This window comes from Nipponia nippon, unplaced genomic scaffold (assembly GCF_047370975.1).
Source record: "Nipponia nippon isolate SJK-2023a ecotype South Korea unplaced genomic scaffold, ASM4737097v1 scaffold_4, whole genome shotgun sequence".
NCBI classification, from domain to species: Eukaryota; Metazoa; Chordata; class Aves; order Pelecaniformes; family Threskiornithidae; genus Nipponia; species Nipponia nippon.
Window position 1 is genome coordinate 11,553,223 of NW_028262358.1, and position 18,455 is coordinate 11,571,677.

Sequence of the window (18,455 nt, forward strand, 5' to 3'; positions counted from 1 at the left end):
GCGCTGCCCGCACGTTCCCACCCTCCTGCGCCCGCCCGGCGCAGTGAGACGGGCCGGGGCGGGGGCGCGGGCAGGGAGCTCCTCTCCTCAGGCCAAGCCCGGGGCGCGCTGCGGGCGCACAGAGCCGCCCCTTTCCCTTCTCCGCCCCGCAGCCCCTTGCCCGGCCTGCCCTCAGGCCCGGCCTCCTCCTGGGAAGCTGCCTGCGAGCACCGGCGCCTCCCGGCAGCCCCAGCCCGCTGCCCTCGGGCTCCCGTGGCGGCCCCGGGTTTCTTCCCTCGCCTCCCCTCCCCGCTGCCTGTGGCGCCCTTCGTTCGGCCCTTCAGGAGGAGGTGCATAGCTACGCTTACGCTTTACAAAGTCCTGTGAGCTTGCGCTTGGCCGCTTTCCTTTTATTTACTTGCAGTAGGGAACACTGGGAGCTTACCTGTGCTATCCCGTTGTTAAAAGAGCGTGACTGAACTAGTGACGTGTTGTAGAAAAATAAAACTGCTCATTTAGTTGTATTTTGGATTGTTGACTGAAGTAAACTCTCTCGGTCTGTGCCTAAAGTGAGGCTGACATTAGCATAAACGTATCAGCAAAAGCCACAGATTCTTAAACCGCGGTGTTGTGCTATAAAAGAGTCTTGGAAGGCGCAGTTGATTTTTTTTTTTTTTCCTCAGATCCTGACAGGGTTCCTTATTGGACAAATTCTGTAATTTAGTTAAGTCTTTTGTGAAGGCTCACTTGTCCAAGTATTTTTCTGCAGCATTAGTTTCAAATCTTACTCTAGTCCTTACAGTCGATTGTATTTTTTTTTTTTAAAACAATCTAAACAGCGTGTACACTTACGCAATTTCTTCTTCAGTCCTCGGACAGAAATAAGTTACTCCTTTAGGGCAGTGGGTGTAAAACGTAAATATTTGTGCTTGTCATGCAAAGTGTTCTCATTTCAGCGAGTCTCGTTGCTAATCGTGCTCATGCCACAACTCAAAGCTTCCTGTGGCTTCAACAAGTCTTTAGCTGAACTTCTGACAGCTTCTGCAGTACAGAGAACTGCAGTGTCAGGGTTGAAAAGGTACAGTCATACTTAGTTTATTTTAAATGTCAAACTATCCTGATTTATATCGGTTAATAACCGTACATTTTTAATATGAAGATTGTACCCAAGTTCCTTTCTGGGGATGAATTTGAAAGCCAAATAGCTGCAAGCAAAGCTGAGGTCTGGCTTGCTGTGAAATGTAGAGAAGGTTGGTAAGTAGAAGGGAGCTTGTTTTCCAGTCAGATTATTCCAGAGTGTCCCAAGATACTTTACCCTAGTGACTCTAACCTTTTTCTCACCCAGACGTTGTACAGACTTAATTAACACTATTTAAGATTATTTAAAGTTTAAATGTACAAAAACCCGATGTGGAAAAAGGTAGTTTCCACTCAGTGTAACCAGTTAAATTTAAATTGATTCCTTATCAATTTTCAGCTAAAGCAATGTTAGCATGCTGTAAACTGATTTGTGTGTGTCAACATAGCAGACTGTATTGGTTTAGTGGATTTCGGTTAAGCTAATTAAACTTTGTTCTGTAGGTAAGGCTCCATTTTCATTCTCACTCATTTTTTTTTGCCCAAGTTTGTGCTGCTTCTATTATTTGTTGTTATAGATAACAACATGTGTTGAAAGTGATTTGTAATCAGTATGGCGCAAAGCCATGTGTAAATGCTTTTGTTTGTCAGAGACTCGTGTATCAGTTTATTTTAAATCTGTTCCCACATAATTAGTCCGAGATAGAGTTAAATTGGTTTAAGACTGTCTGCACTGTCTTTTGTGCTGATTTAACTAAAGATTCCTTAAAGTTTTGCCTTGTGTGATTGTGGTGTAATTTTTAAAGTTAGTGAAACTTAACAATTCTCCTATTTCCTTCTTACTTGGCTTAAATTTTGTTTCTACTTGTTAAGCTTTAATATCTTCCAAGCAAAATGTAAATTTACAAAAATGAATGAGAGATGCTTTTGTCTCCCCATTTGGTTTTTACAACTTTTCCTGGTGTTTATTAGTTTTTAAATTATATCCTTTGCTGCTGGATATAAACCTGTCTGGTGTTGTAGGAAGTGTTGGCTCTTGGTAGTGTTTCTCGTGCTGTTAAAATCATGCCACTGTCTTCAGACTGTTGTCACTGTAGGAATCTATAAACATACAGTGTTCGAGTTTCTGCAACACAGTCTTCCAAATCTGTGCTCTTTATCTTCAAGAAGTGTGGTGTATTTGACTTATTTTTGCTGATTTATTAGTCTTAACACCTTTACAAAGTTTGGGATATTTACATTCTAAATTAAATGCTGTTTTTCCTGTCAGCTTTGTCAGTCTTCGGATTTCCTCCTGTTTGTTATTGTCTTATAATTTTCTTGACAATTTTGCATCTTATGTTGCGAGTGTTTTTTTGAGATCATAAGGTGTTGGTGTAATTTTTTAATATTCTTTTATGCTTCCCCCATGTTTTGTTAGCGTGTGTCTTTTGTGTAGCGCATTAAGCCAAAGAGCTGCATAAATCAAAATATGTTGCATGCAAAAGAAGTAATGGATATTTAGTGTGCGTGTGGATTGGGCTCTAAGCTAATTCTTGAAATACATTTTACAGTTTTTCCACTCCAAAGATACTGAATTACTTGGAAATTGGTGTAATTAAACAACACACTTAAGATGTTTTAATCTCCATTTTGTGGGGATTAAGTATTATTTTTCAAGGCAACTAGTAGTTTTGAAGGGTAGTCTGCCAGAATTCTCTCTCAATTTTTTTTAAATATTTTAAAATTAATTATTCTTTGTTAACAGCTGGCTGTGTTCTTTAACTGTATTTTGGATGGGATTTTCTTTTTCTTCATTGCCATCTGTAGAAATTGATGAATTTTTTTTTAGGTAAGTTTTTACACTTAATTTTCAATAATTTGTGAAGTTAGCTTTTTATTGTCTCCATGTATAATACAGTTTTTCTTTTCTCATGCATTTACTCACAATTTTTAATACAAAACCATGTCTCTTTTAGCTAAGTCTGTGTGATATAACTAACGTTTTAAATGTTTAAGACTATGTAAAAAAAATTAGCTATATAATGGCCGGTTTCAATCCTAGAAATAATAGTAGAATTGGAATAATTTTGGAAGCCTCTTCTGGGTTGTGATCCGAAGGAATAATAATAAGGGATTTTTCAGAAATAAAATAAAGCATTAAAAAAAAAAGCTGAAATGGGATTAAGAGGATCAAAAGCTATTTTTAAAAGTATGTGAGAAATCTGTAATACAGTTTAAAAATTATACCGATGTAGATATAAGCAAGAACAAATAAGATCTTAGTTTAGAAAATGAAAATAGATACATTTTTGTTATGAATTTATATTTTTATACATGATTTATTTTTTTGTATTCCTAGTGTTAATGTCCAAAACTAATTTTTCATTGTTGATTTCTAAACTTTGGTTATGTGATACTGCATAGGCACTAAATGGTATGAAGAAACGTATATCTAGAAATTCTGTTGATAACTCTGTTTTTGGGTTTTGGTTTGGTTTTTTTTTTTTCTGTGGTTCAGAAAACTTTCTTTCTTAAAGAGAAATTTTACCTTTATGGAACTGGTTTCATTTTATCCTATGGCTTCATTTTTACTTCTTAATAGTTTAGTTGGGTTTCTATATAATTAGAGGTAATCATTCATTAACTGCTTATACAACCTTTAGTAGGTTTTTAATAGGTAAATAGGATGCCATAAAACATTCTGTACTCATGTGCCTACTGACTATGAAGAGACACAAATGATGTATAGCATGATTGTAACGTGTATTAGTCATCTTTATGAACTATTCATGAGTCAAATCTTAATAAAAATTGTGACCAGAATAATCTTTTTTGTTTCTTATTTCTAAGTAGGTTAATAGTCAAACACCTATTGTCCTTTTGCCAGGGGACACTGTAACAGTTAAGGCCTCCTTTGCTGTCTGTGGTAGCTCTCAGGTGCTTGGTCTGATGCTTGAGGCCTCTGGCGCCTGGAGTGCAGTTCAGGTATTGCAGGGCTCCATCACTGACTAGGGGTTGTGGTAGCACGGTGGCTTGATAATAGCAACCCTACTGTAGACAAAGCTGCGAGATTCTGGAAGATCTGTTATCGTCTACCATCTGTGAACCATTTTTGGAGGATTTTCTTCTCATAGTTCTTAGAAGTAAAGGGTATAGAGAATGCCTGTTAAAAAAAACCAAACCAAAACAACCAAAATGCACACATACACACGCACAAAGACTTTGGTATATTAGCTGTAAATTCAGCAAAGCTGATCTCTGAATTATTGGAAAGAGAACAGAAGGATTGTGTTCCTGGTGTATGGGAAACAGCCTTACTGGATTCTCTTTTACCTTAACACAAATCTGTCTTTTGCGTGGTTGAACAGACGCTTTGTGACAACGTGTGGATTTTCTACTCGCTAATGTCAATGTGTGGAGGAGGTTGATTGTGACTTGTAACTTCTGAGTGAATTAGGTACTTCTTCCCATGGTAGGTGAACTGAGGCAGTAGAGGTTTTTGCAAACCCTTGGGAGGTGGGAAATGGAAAGAGGGGAGGAGCAAAAGCAGCCTTTGCAAACAGGAGAATGGCATGAGTAAGACAAAAAGTGCTTTTCTGTATTTGCTGTTTGGCTGTTCTGCTAAGTGGGTTTCCAGACTATAGAACGTGAATGTACATTTGTGGTGAAAACTGCCAGTCTGTAATCTGGAAGTCATGGATTCAGTGAGTTAACTATTTGAAATGCTTGCATTAAAGTACATCTAAAGACACCTTTTTCCATGCAGACTGTATAAAAGTAATAAAGCAATTTCCTTGGGAAATGTGACTTCCCAATTAAAATGCAACAAGAAGAGTGTTAGATGAGGGATTAATGTACAAAGAATGTCACCTATGCATTGATCACAGGAAATGGTACGTTTCCTCAGTTCATTTGATTTTTGGAGTGTTATGAAATTGTTGGATTGATAAGGTGGGAGTCCACGGCATATGCATTGCATTGCTTCTTTTTGAGGAATTTGAATGAAGATTGTACCAGCCTGTTTTAATATGTTCCTGTTCAGTAAAACTAGCAGGTTAATGCATTATCTGTAAGCATATGAGTAATTGAAAATATGCTTTTTTTAATGAACGTCTAAAAATTATCTTGGTATTGTGCAATAGCTTCTTCATTCAGTTTCGTCTTGTTTTATAAAGCCTAGCAAAAGTGTTGATGTGTTTTAAACCAAATCAGAAGAGGCAGGTTGGTATTCTAAGGAAGATATGACGTGTAACAATTCAAGTCTTATAAAATCAAACCTTGTAATCTTAAGTTAGTTCATTGCAACAATTTAAAAAAAAACCCAACAAACCCAAACCCAAAAAAACTAGACTTAAACATTAAGTTGATGTACTTTTAAGTCTTTTAAAATCAAGTAAGCATTTAGTCAAGTGTCAAAACAGCTTCTGCTGAAATGTTTGCTTTTTCTTTTAAATGACTTTCTTTTCACTTGTTCATGATAACCTGATAATCAAGGAATAACTTTTGATACAAGAAGTTACAAGCCATAATGATTACTTTCCATTTTTTTAGACTCAGTGCAGATGGGTGAATCCATCTGCTTCCTTTATTCATCCTTTCCATGTGAGAATGACTGATGGATGCTCTTCCAGGCCAAACCTGTTGCATAATTAGAAGTGCTGTTCTCATTAAGGTTATTTCAATGAATTATGATCACACAGTTTGCTTAAAATAGTTCAGCTTGTTTTACAATATCCACTTTTACCTGTTTCTGTATTTTCACAGAACTAAGTTGTTAATAGCTGCTGTTATACAGATTGACTTTTTCTCCCCTTTTTCCCCCCCCCCAAGTATTGAATGATATTTTAAAGAAAATACCAATAGAAATACCTGGGGAGGGAGAATGATGTCTTATGATGTTGACTTTTTAAAGTTAATTGTTTCAAAACTAACTTTTTACAGAAGGAAAATACTGATGAATTTTTATCTTAATGATGTTATTCACATGTGAAACATAATTTTATCAGTAATAAGCTTAAGAGGAAACTAAACACTTTGTTTCCTGTATGGAGGTTTCTCTGCTGCTTCACAGATTCATTTTGGTATCTGGCCGTCTTTTGGCAATGTCATCCAAATTGATTTTTAAGCAGCAGTGGAGTCTATGGATGGCTTTAGTGTTGCTGTCCATATTCAGTGTTTTTACTGATTCTTGAGGAAAGAAAGAAGAAATTGTATTTATTCATTCTGCTCCCGTAAACACAAGTATTCAATTTCTGTACATGCTTGTATTCAGTCAGTTGCACGCTGTAAGGCTGAACTGTCCCTGTCTCTTAATAAAAGCGTAGGCCCGTGAATCCAGCTTTGTGGAGTCTATTGGCCATACCCATACTATATAACTTCGAGTTTCCTGCAGCTCCAGAACATGCATGCATATATTTTTGTTGGTTTTTCAGTTCAGAGTGTTGATGACAGTTGTGTTGGAACCCATGAGAATGGTCTTCTTACAGCATGAGACTGAGGATCAATGTTTAAAACTTTTGGGCGTGTCATGAAGGCATTTAGAGTTGCATTATCTGGCTGGGATGGTGTTGAGGAATTACTTCATTTGAACTCACAGTAGTCATACTGTCTGAAGCAGCATTCCAAGCCATTTTGAGGGGAATTGGCAGGCTTCTGGTAGGAGAGAGCCAAGGAGTGAGTCTGCATGTGCCCAGTATGAATGATAAGGGAAGCATGGCCGTGGAACAAAATTGGGAGCATGACCACTTATATTGTGGACACAAATGATGCAAAAGCAAGTAGCTACATCTTTGGATGAAGGAGGCTTCTCCATGAAGTAATCAAGCAAAGAGAATCATGATTATAGTTAGTCTTTTTTCTGGTTTGTTTCTAGAATGATAACAACTGTGCCTTTTTGTTAGGTTTAATATGCAGTCTACCCTCACCTGTATTGAGTAACCATGGTAATGCACTAACGTGTACAGCGAAAAGGTTGGATCTTAATTGGATAAAAGCCTTTAGAATATTATGAGTCCTATTGGAAAGGTGTTACTCTTGACTATATAGTAGAATATATACTTTTTATATAGGCAAAACCATGTACATTTATTTCATGACAGGTAATCCCATTTATTTACAATAATGGGCCAGATACTGTTTTTCAAATTGCCCGCTGTCTGACTTAGGAGGATATAAAGTATTGCTACAAAATGGCCTTTTCCTTTTATAGCTGTCTGACATCCAGGGTCTAGCTTCAGTGTATTAGTCAAGGGAGCTAGAAATACACCACAGTTAAATTATGGGTTTGTATCTCCAGGTGGTGCTTGAATTCATGGTTGAAGACTGTAGAAATTAATTTTGCTAAAGCAAGAAACAACAGGACATTAAGCTACTATGCCAGCTTTAGATGTATGCTTCAAAAATTTTTTGCTGCTCAGCATTATTCAGTAATCTTTAACTCAAATTGCAGGAAATATTTGAAATTCCATTCTAACAATATCCAACAGAGAATATTAAAGAAGCATTAAATTTCAAATGCCTGAGGGAAAATGTTCTCTTGCAACACTGTGGGCATTTGGATCTCACTAGTATATGCAGTATTATAGTCTAATATTATGCTTTACTTGGTCTAAAATGAAAGCCCAATTTTAATTCTATCTCCAAAAACTTGGCATACTGCAGTGAAAAATAATTTATTTGAATGTTGTTTTTTAATACATTGCAACTAACTTTAAAGCTTCCGCATATAAGACTCTCACTATGGCTTTTTGTAATCTGACTCTTTCATTAAAACTTCAAATATACTCCCAAAGACTTATCTCAGTTCTTTCATTGTTAATTTACAAGTTATAAGATCCCAACATTACCACGGAAGTTTTTCTCATTCTATGCAATTTTTCTCTTAAGACAAAACTTTAGAGTATCTTTGTAAATATATAAAACACTAAAACAGAGGATGAATACACTCTTAAGAGACAGGTAATATGCAAATACAAAATGGGGTTTAATGATAAATTTACAGAATTCTGGTCTGGTTAATTTGGCAAACCCATTAGTGAACTTAAAGTGCTGATTAAACCTTTATGTTTTTTATAACCTATATATGCCATACTTGATAGCAAAGCTGTTTCAGAAGTGAGTCCTCAGCTTACAAGATTCTGGGGAAAGAGCAGAAGAGTATTTCTAAAAGGTTTAGAAAATCTCTAGCGTGAATATATTTCTTACCATATGATTAAGTATCTCAGTATTTGGCAGAGCAAGGGCATGTGGTATGTTTCTGTTGGAAAATTAAGATCCACAGTCTTTAGAGAAATAGTAGGGTTTTTTCCCCACCTGTAGCTGACTTTTTCCCTGTTTGCACTTTTGACTGATGTCGACAGAGTAGTTTCCAGGAAAATGTTGATATTGTGATATTTCATACTTGCTTAGAGTTTCATGAGAAGCAGTTTTATTTAACAATAGTGGGCCAGTTGCCTGTGAAATTGGACCATTGTGACTTGCCTGACAAGTCAGATTGGGGAGGAATGTGATTTAAAGACTTAAAAACTGCAGAGAGAATTCGAAAGAACAGCGTACTCCAGATGGTTTAAGATGCATAATAAATGCAATTTAATAAATGGTTTTGTCTTTCATCATGTGGATATCAGGGCTATGAGTATAGATATACATGTATATCGTGCATATATAAACCTATTTGTACAACGTAGCCATGTGGGACATAAATTAGTGGAATTTCATTAACAGTATCACTAGTTTAACTGCAATGCTAGACTCAGTTCTTGCCAAATTAATGTCACTGATTTCTGTAATTAAAGTTAGTGGAATATTGCAGCCCTACTGCAAGATCTGCTGTCGCTGCCGGGAACTCGACTGTAGTACTGGTGGACACCAGCTTGCCTGCTGCGGGCCACTCGTGGGCTTTGAATTGCCACATACCATTTAATGGGAGCTGAGGCCTACTGAAGGTTCATAGGCTGACTGTTTTTCCATCGTAGCTGGTCTCAGGCAGTTGTACCCAAACTTCTGAGCAAGTGGAGTGAGACGCTGTCTTGCAGATGCAGTTGTCATTGTATAAAGTCTGAGAGAAAATTATCTACTTGAATGCACCTCTTAGAAGGCAAGAATATCCACCTCGGGGCACTAACACCCTCTTGCTGTGTAATTTTTGGAAAGAAATGACCAAACTCAAGAAATGCTCTTTTGAAGAATATTTGGCATTTTTAGAGTACAGTTAGGTGGTTTTGTAAGTGTTGAGTCTGTCTTCCTTGAGAAATGGAAGGCTTGTAAAATGCATTAGAAATATATATGGAAGGAGTAAGTCTATATGGACTTCAAAATCAGTGTTATTACATGGCTTTATTTCCAATTTTATTGTCATAAAAATTTTGTGTAATTATGTTTCTTTGATAACGGTTACATTAAGTGACTTCTTTACATTTGCTTCTGTTTTTCTTTATATTTAAAGCTTAATGTGCTATTGTACGAAGCCATTTCCACTCTTTCTTACCTGAGCTGTGTATTTAAGTAGATGCTTCCCAATCCATTGTTTTGCCAGTTTTTGTTCTGATAACTTGACCAGATGCAGTGAATGTAATGCAGTGAGTTGTAATGAGTTGCCTACTGCTTTTATCATAGAATCATAGAATGGTTTGGGTTGGAAGGGACTTTAAAGTTGCTGCTGTGGGGCGGGGCACATCTTCCTTTAGATCAGGTTGCTCAAAGCCCCATCCAACCTGATCTTGAGCACTTCCAGGGATGGGGCATCCACAACTTCTCCAGGCAACCTGTTCCAGTGTCTTACCCCCCTCATAGTAGAGAATTTCTTCCTTATATCTAATCGAAACCTACCCTCTTTCAGATTAAAACCATTGCCCTTTGTCCTGTCACTACAGGCCCTCAAGTAAAAAGTCTTTCTTAAAGCCCCTTTTAAGTATTAAAAGGCCACAGTAAGGTCGTTCCAGAGCCTTCTGTTCTCCAGGTTGAACAACCCCAACTCTCTCAGCCTTTCTTAATAGGAGAGGTGTTCCAACCCTCCGATCTTTTTTGTGGCCCTCTTTTGGACCCGCTCTAACAGGTCCATGCTTTTCCTGTGCTGAGGGCTCCAGAACTGGATGCAGTACTCCAAGGTGGGGTCTCACCAGAGCAAACCAGAGGAGGAGGACCACCTCCCTCGACCTGCTGGCCATGCTTCTTTTTACGCAGCCCAGTGCACATTGCTGACTCATAAATTATTTTTCATCTACCAATATCCCCAAGTCGGTCTCTGCAGGTCTGCTCACAATACATTCATCCCCCAGTCTGTACTGATACTGGTGATTGCCCTGACCCAGGTGCAGGATCTTGCACTTGGCCTTGTTGAACTTTGTGAGGTTCACATTGGCCTGCTTCTTGAGCTTGTCAAGGTCCCTCTGGATGCCATCCCATCCCTCAGGTGTATCAACTGCACCACTCTGCTTGGTGTTGTTTGCAGGCATGCTGAGGGTGCACTCAGTCCCACTATGTTGTTAATAAAGATATTGAGCAGTACCGGTCCAGAAACAGACACCTGAGGCATACCACTTGTTACTGATCTCCATTTGGACACTGAGCTGTTGACTGCAACTTTTTGGATCTGGCCATGTAGCCAATTCCTTATCCATGGAATGGTCCATCCATCAAATCCATATCTCTCCAATTTAGAGACAAAGATGTTGTGTGGGACCGTGTCAAAGGCCTTACAGAAGTCAAGGTAGATGATAGCAGTCGCTCTTCCCTTGCACACCAACGCAGTCACTCTATCGTAGGTGGCCACCGAAGTCGCCAGGCACGATTTGCCCTTTGTGAAGCCATGTTGGCTGTCTCTAATCACCTCCCTGTCATCCAGATGCATTGGCATAGCTTCCAGGAGGATCTTTTCCACGATCTTACAGGGCACAAGGTGAGGCTGTCACACAAAGCAGAATGGTGAATAGGGACCTCCTGTGGCAGTCTGTGTACCTCATTACATGTGAGGAAGCAGATATGGTTTTTTAAGTGTTGATTTTTAGATCTTGAAAGAGTTCCTTTGTAAATGTAATTAATACATTCAAATTGAAACAAAACTCTTGATGATGTAATGTCAGTGAATGAGGTGCAGCTTGTGATGGAATTCATGTGAAAGCTTAATGTTCATTGAAGACTCTGCTGGCAAAGTCCCATATCTGTTAGGAGTGCTGTTAACTTCTTTACTGTTTCAGCTGGCTGCAAAGGCCTCTTCATGTGGAATTCAGTGTAAGTTTGGTACTGGAAAACTCGTAACACGGTGCCATTCTTGTGTTAAAATACAAAATTCAGACAGATAATGAAACAGTGGCATTGGTGGCAGTCTCATTCGAGTAAATACTTAGGTAGTAAGCAGACCTTACTCCTGAGGGGACTATTTGATTTCAGAATAACTTGATTACTTGATATATAATCAAAGGGCAAATTAAATATTTAGATTCCATAAAGATCTAGTTGGACTAGCTTCTTTGGCATCTGTCAGTGATGATGTTTAACTCTTTCTCTTTTGCTAAAAGGTTTTTTGTTTTGGTTTCTTTTCTGGGTAGAATTTTTTATATGTGATATTAGGAAACCCCCTAAGTGGCTTTTTCTGTCTCTCTGCTTTGCAATATATCAAGTTGTATTCCTATTCAGCCCACGACTTAATAAATTAACTGCACTGCTGTCATACTTGTTTTCTGAATCTGATTGGCAAAACTGTGCAACACATTAAATTCTAGCGCATAGCTGAACTTCACTGCGGTGATCATGAAATTACGCACAATGTGCAAGTGGTTGAACATTCCTTAAAAAGCAGCCTATAAAATATGCCACCTATAATGTCAGTGAATAAATGCCAACTTCGGCATCAGTGTTCTTTTAAAATATGTACTGTGCTGAGGTTATTCTGAATTCAAGGACGTGAGAGTGCAGATATTGCATAAAGCTGCAGGAGTGGCATACCTGTGAAGATGCTGCTGCTTGATTTTCAGCAGATGGCATGCTGTGCATTTTAAAACTCCCTAGTCATCGATGAACTGCAGGAGATGTCATTTTGTAATTGAGGCCATGTAAATTAGTTATTCTACATTTATTTCTAACTTAATTTTTCACAAATTTCTTTGCTGGGATCAAAGAAATGTTATTATCATGAAAGGAAATAATGCACTATTTGCTGAATGGGGCAAGTAAGCAGAAGAATGAAAATTTTGCATCTTTTTCTCATGTATATAATAATTGTCATCTATTTAACGGATTAGTGTGAAGATTATGCTGTTGGCCTTCTGCTTAAAAGTAAAGAAATAATGATACTGGTGAAAATATTGCTGCTTCCCTTAACGTGAAGGTGGATGAAAAGGAGGCATCACACAGAAATGTAACAGCAGCCATGACTTTAATTTGAGCAAGCCCAACTCGGACAAAGATTTTGGGAAAAGAAATCCACAGATGAAAGTGAGAAGACCCCTAATACTGTATCAGCCATAAAAAAAGACTTCTGTAAAATAAAGGATCGTGTAAAATACAGAAATTACTTAACTCTCCTTCTGCCAGCTGAAGCCATTTACTGGTTTTGTTTTGCACTGCCTATGTGGAAGATTAAACTTGTGTGGATGAGTTAATTTAATCATATCTTTTACAGCTGTGGAAATGCAAAGAGCCAAATGTTGCAGCTAACTAGGATGTTCAGTCACAGCTCTCACTTGAGAGAAGATCTTTCCAAATTGCTCAGAATTAATGTATTTTTAAACAATGTCCTTAAGTGATAAATCCTGGATGAACTGTTTAAAAAAAAAAAAGGGGGGGGAAATACAATCTTTGTGGTTGAAATCACACTCCAAAATTTGTAAATGATAAAAATTTCTTTGGAATACATGGAATTACAGAATTACAAACACAAGGTCAAAGACTTCAACCAGTTATTGATGCACAAGTTTACGTAAAGGAGTAAAAATGTGTAATTTAGATCACAAGATGACAGTAATTTGATTTTCATGGCAAAAGTTGACCTATAATACACTCACAGCAAAAATGGTAGTGGGTAATTGCTATATTTGATTTTTTGTTATGTTTGTCTCATTTTTGTAAATTTTTTTCCCATTTTTTGAAACCCTGCAAAAGCAAGGAATTTGCCAGTGGTTGGCTGATGCTGTAGAGGCATCCTTGCATGGCATTCTGCCATCTGCAGAATTATTGTCAAGTAATAGATTGTTTGCGCAGTACCATTTTTTCCATTATATTGCCATTTACCTTTGCTGTAAATTGGAGTCAAATGAGAAATGGGTTGCTAGAAACAGTGGGTCAAACTGTGAAATGATTGATAATTAAAGGATATGCACGATGCAAAGAACAAACTTACGACATGAACACATCACTTGGAATTTTTGAAATTGTCTGTCCAATTCCTTTCATTTCAATTTTTTTTATTTTTGTGTGATACTGAGGTAGAAAGTCAAGCTTCTATGAAAGCTCAGATTCTTTCTTTGGGGAAGGGAAGAGAGAGAGCGTGCACCGTTTTGATGGTTATTGGTAATTTGGGGCTGCCAAACCAATGCTATTCACGCTGACATCCTGTCTTTTCAGACAATGAAGTAATATATTGAGGTAATTAAAGACAATTGCTTGTAATAGCAGAAAATTACTATAATTGTTTTGTTTTCCAGATAAGAAATGCAGATTTATAATTTCTGTGACCACATCCAGAGTTTTACTACCAGAATTCACAGAGGAACCATAAATAGTTATTGTTCCATTACGCTTAATGTCAGTGTTATGAATTTAAATCTGTTTTATTTAAAAATCAGTCAGGACAGGTTTCATCCTTATGTTAAACAGTTTAGCATAAGACCATTCTTGATTTTCAAAAGCTTGTTCATGATTTGTCACACCTTTTGATTGCAAATCATATACACAACTTCAATGGTAATGAACACTTTTTGAAGGTTTTAAAAAGAGAGCTTAAATTAATCTTGCAGAGAAAGAAAAGCAAACTTCAAAATGCTTCCGCCTTGTAGTGATTTCATCAGGCAACTCCAGGTCTATTAGAAAACTTGGTCACTTGTATGCTATTTCCTCATGTTCTATGACATTTACGGGGTTCCCATAATGACATTTTTCCCTCCAAAACTGAGAAGGCCTTTGCTGGCAGAAACTGTTTTAAAATCCATTACAAAAAAAATATCTTTCAACAATTTCTTTTGAAACATAGGCTGGGTGTGATGCAGCCAAGAGGTGCATTGCGTTTTCAGTTACCTGGGAAAAGTTGTAACACAATGTGCAACTTTGCCTATACCATCGGGTTGTTATTCAATTAGACTTCCTTTTTCTTTGTTAATTATTGTGGCTGAAAAGATTAATCAGAGTGTAAAGAGCAGTCATTCATATAGAGGACGTTCACATCTATGTTTGGTGATGTTTGGTGATTTTATCAATTTAGAGGTCATACATAGTGAAGCTGTATATGCCGTGTTGAGAATTAATACAGATAATTCTGATACTGTTCATACTAATTGTGCCATGGCCAGTTTTTTTGTTATATTACTGATTTGGTTTTTATTCCCTAGACTATTGCAGGCTTTGTCAGTGTAAATTTTGGTTATGTGCATAATATTGCCTATTTTAAAAACATTTAACTCATTACTTTAAAAACCTAAATCTTTTAAGTGACATAAAAATATCTGTTTAGATATACTTGCAGCTTTTTATTTAAAACATTTTAACCATCTCCAGTTTCGCGTGATAGCAAGGTCTTTTTTATCTTAAGAAACTAAAAGTGAAAGACAAGCAAATGGTTTGAGATTAGATGAATAATTATGTTAAAGGTCATGAAAGAGAACCTGAGGAATCAAAAAATTTGTGATATAGGAGTATCAAGATGGTTTTCTAAATGCTGAAGTTTGATTGGCATGGATAGGACATGCAGCATAGCAACAGAGAATTACACCCTCAGGGTTTTGTTCTCTGGCTTAAACAGAAGCTGAACATATTTTGAGGATCTGAAGTTGTTTACAATTTCCTACCCCGGCCTCATGCGTGTGTGTGTGTGTGTATGCGCCTCATTGTAGTCTTTTGATCTCAAGGGATAGTGCAGATCACTGTCCTCAAAAAGGACCTGTATGTGAAGTATTAAGCAGGTTTCATTCCTGAACTTCTGCCCCTGGTGAGGAAGCTGTTTCTCTGTCCTCATCTCTGAGTTTCCTGCTGGGCTTTTGGTGCTGATTTTGCAGCGGGTTAGGAGAAGGTGCCATTCATGGGGCTGGGTGCTTGAGTTCGAGTCTTGACAATAAGCGACAGTACAACTAGAGTGGATATCACTCAGTCAACTCTTGCTTCTTTTGAGGTTCTACACGCACAGATGGGGTCCAGTTGCAAAAGGCAGGTGGACAGAGTAAATGCTCTTTCAGAAGTTTCTTGGTAGAGGAAAACAATGCAAAAAGGACTGGGAATGTAGTGCATTAACATCAAGATGCACTAGAGGGCCCAGCCTGCATATAACCATTTCCCAAGAAGAAAAATGGGTAGTAAGCTGAAGGAACTTCTGAAAAATTATAGCAAAATTAGGAGGAGAAAGAACTGTCTGAAGCCAACAGGGCTCAAAACAGGACTGAATGTGGAGAAAGATGATAGAGTGACAAATGCATTCAACCTGAAAATGTAGTCAGACAAGCATGTTTCCCTGATGAAGAAGGGATTTAGCAACTTTGAACTCAAAATCATGTGATTTCTTCCTCCTCCTGGCTAGATTAAAAAGGGGAGTGATGTTTTTAATATTATATCATGCTTAACAAACCATTGCATGCTGTGTCAAGTTCATGTTCACTATCAGCGCTGGCTAAAAACCATTGCTATCTGTAGTCTAGCCTGGAGGTGACAAGAGATTTGAATCATTGTAATTAGGCACTCATCATACTGCAAAAAGATACAACTATCTTGATGATCGGTATTAAAAAAAAAAAAAGCTGTGGGTTTTTTTTTGTTTAACTGCAGTTGATACCTGGGAATGTGAGAGCAGAAATAAGCTCAGCAAGAACTGAGGCGGTTTCCTCAGCATGACAACTATTGTCCTGTTCTCTGTGCAGAAAAAGTTAAGAGGTTTTTGCCCCTCCAAATCCTGTTGACACTTTCAAGTGTTTTTGGGCCTCTCCCAGGTTTTACTTGACAAACATATTCATACGTCCTACTTCTTCCTGATTTTGAGAAATGCATAAGAATTCACTTTCCACACTTAAGCAAGAGCTATGAAATGAGTTATTGTTTGCCTTTTAGAATTGTAGCTCCAGGGCACACTTTTACTATGAAGTGTAAGTGATGAAAAAGTGGATCTGCCCAGCAAACTCGGGATTGTGGTTGGATATGGCAGAAATGGGGCATAAGGAACTTTATCCCTCTGGGGAAAGACATTTCTATACACACCAAAATGTATTTTTTCATGACCTTTATTACAGCTGCCTTGTTTTAATAATTAGGTTTTGTTCTCATTTGCTTCTACGTTTTAGAAAAAGTGCAGAAAACATTCCTGAAATACGTATGGCTTTCACCAGGTAGAGGTGCATTGTAATTTTTACCTTTTCTTTCTGGGAACAATGAGTTACCCTTCATTCTTTTTCTCTGAAGATACATTACTTTATCTTATCACTCATCCCTGCATCTTTCCTCAGAGCTTGGATAACATTCCTTTTGATTATTAAGATGTTAAATTGTTTGAAAATGAATCAGGGAATGGCATTTATTGCCCAGTAGCATGCTTATTGTGCAGTGAAGTCTTGTCATAACCACAAAGTGTTTGAATTCAGGGTCCTAATGCCAATTTATAAGTGCTCTACTTTTCAAAAGTGAAACATGAATACGGATTTACATACTGATTTTAGACAGTGCCAGTTACAATGGGATAATGTACTTTAGGAGGGGCACAGTAAGTGACTTACTCTATGTGACTATGATCTATGGATCTTTCAGGGTTTTGAAGGATGGGTGTTTTTAATGAATATGCTATACAGTTTTATGGAAAATAAAAAAAAAAAAAAACAAACCACCACAGTTTTGCTAGTTAACGTTAAAGCTAAAACAGATTTGGAATGTGCTGAAAGCCGTTTTTTGTAAAAATTTACTTTCCTGGAGTGAGTAAATACTAGTTCTGTTGGTCATGGAAACTTTCTCTTTGTCTCTATTGAATTAGAGTCTAAATTAGTCAATCTGCAGTGCTGAACTATTAGAATGAACTTGGGTTTGCAACCTTAGTTATTTAACAAGAAATGTAGCTGACGGTTTTCCTGTCTTCAAATTATGAACTGGAGGTAGAGTTAACACTTAGCTTATAGTAGCAGCCATAATTTCCAGGTAGACAACAGATGCATTTATATTCAGAACGCTGTTATTTCCCCTTTTTTATCACCTGACTCCTGTAAGCAAAATCTGCTGAGTAAGGGAACAGCATTTTTCAGTTCCCGCATTCATTTTTAGAGCTTGTTGGATGATTTGATGGGTAAGGTAGAGGTCTTAAGGACATCCAAATTGGTATTCCCTTCCCCAGACTCCTCAAGAAAAGTCTGTGACCTGAGCTCAAGGATTTTTTTTTTATTTGGCCTTCGATATCAATCATTAAATATGTACTTACTGATTGCTGAGGAAGCTTGTTGCTTCGGACCAGCCATAGTGTCCTGGTTTGTGCTTGGCTGACGTGTGAGTTGCAGGTAGTGGCAGAGGAGAGGAAGGAAAAGGGAATTAAAGGGCATGGCTACAGAGAAGTGAATGAGCCGACTGTGATGTAGAAAGTATTCGGGGAAACTTGAGGGCAAAGCAGGGAACCTAATGTGGAAGTTTGGGAATATGAGGATGACATGGTAGTGTAGCGCTTGTAGATCACCAATGCATAGAAAATCAGACAAGTTACAGTGCTGTTCACTGTTTGTATGTCCTTTGGATTACAACCCATATATGTTGTGGCATACAAGCACATTCAAAATTAAATTTTAAGTACTGTGTCATTCTTGTTGCCATTTTTTTTTTTTGTTTGATCGCTTACTCATCACAGGCAATGTTTTCTGTGTTTTCTGCTGACAGAAAAATGCTTCCTTGTTCTTACATGTTGATATATTGCTTCGTTTAAGGGAAAATGTTGGTGTTGCCTTTAGCACAAATGATGTATGTGTTGCATTTCTGGAACACTTTCAGAGTTTCCCATTTGCTTTTATCTCCTCCACAGAACGAGCATCTGTTTTCTAGTTTATCTTTTCTGAAGATCAACATATACTGTTGGTTACAGACTGCAATAAATTAACTTGTCGACTTTTGCCACATTTCATGTTTATGTTATATATCTGAACAATGTTGAAGATTTATAGACTTTAAAAGTCAATCCGAGACATAAATGTTTGAGATCAAAAGATTTTTTTTAACTGGCTTTTATTTCTAAAAGCCTGCTACATAAAATTGCATGTCTCTTT

General features: G+C 37.5%; 1 protein-coding gene across 5 annotated transcripts in view; it reads left to right on the plus strand.

The window, feature by feature from the left end:
* WDPCP (WD repeat containing planar cell polarity effector) overlaps positions 1-18,455 on the plus strand; it is a 160,238-nt gene that overhangs the window by 285 nt on the left and 141,498 nt on the right. For 4 of the 5 annotated variants that reach the window (XM_087775256.1, XM_087775258.1, XM_087775254.1 and 1 more), the window contains exon 2: positions 2,804-2,887. The gene's annotated coding sequence lies outside the window, so the exon portion shown is untranslated. Of the gene's footprint in view, positions 1-935; positions 1,058-2,803; positions 2,888-18,455 lie in introns of those variants that run through there. The other variant, XM_087775255.1, reaches the window with a different exon arrangement.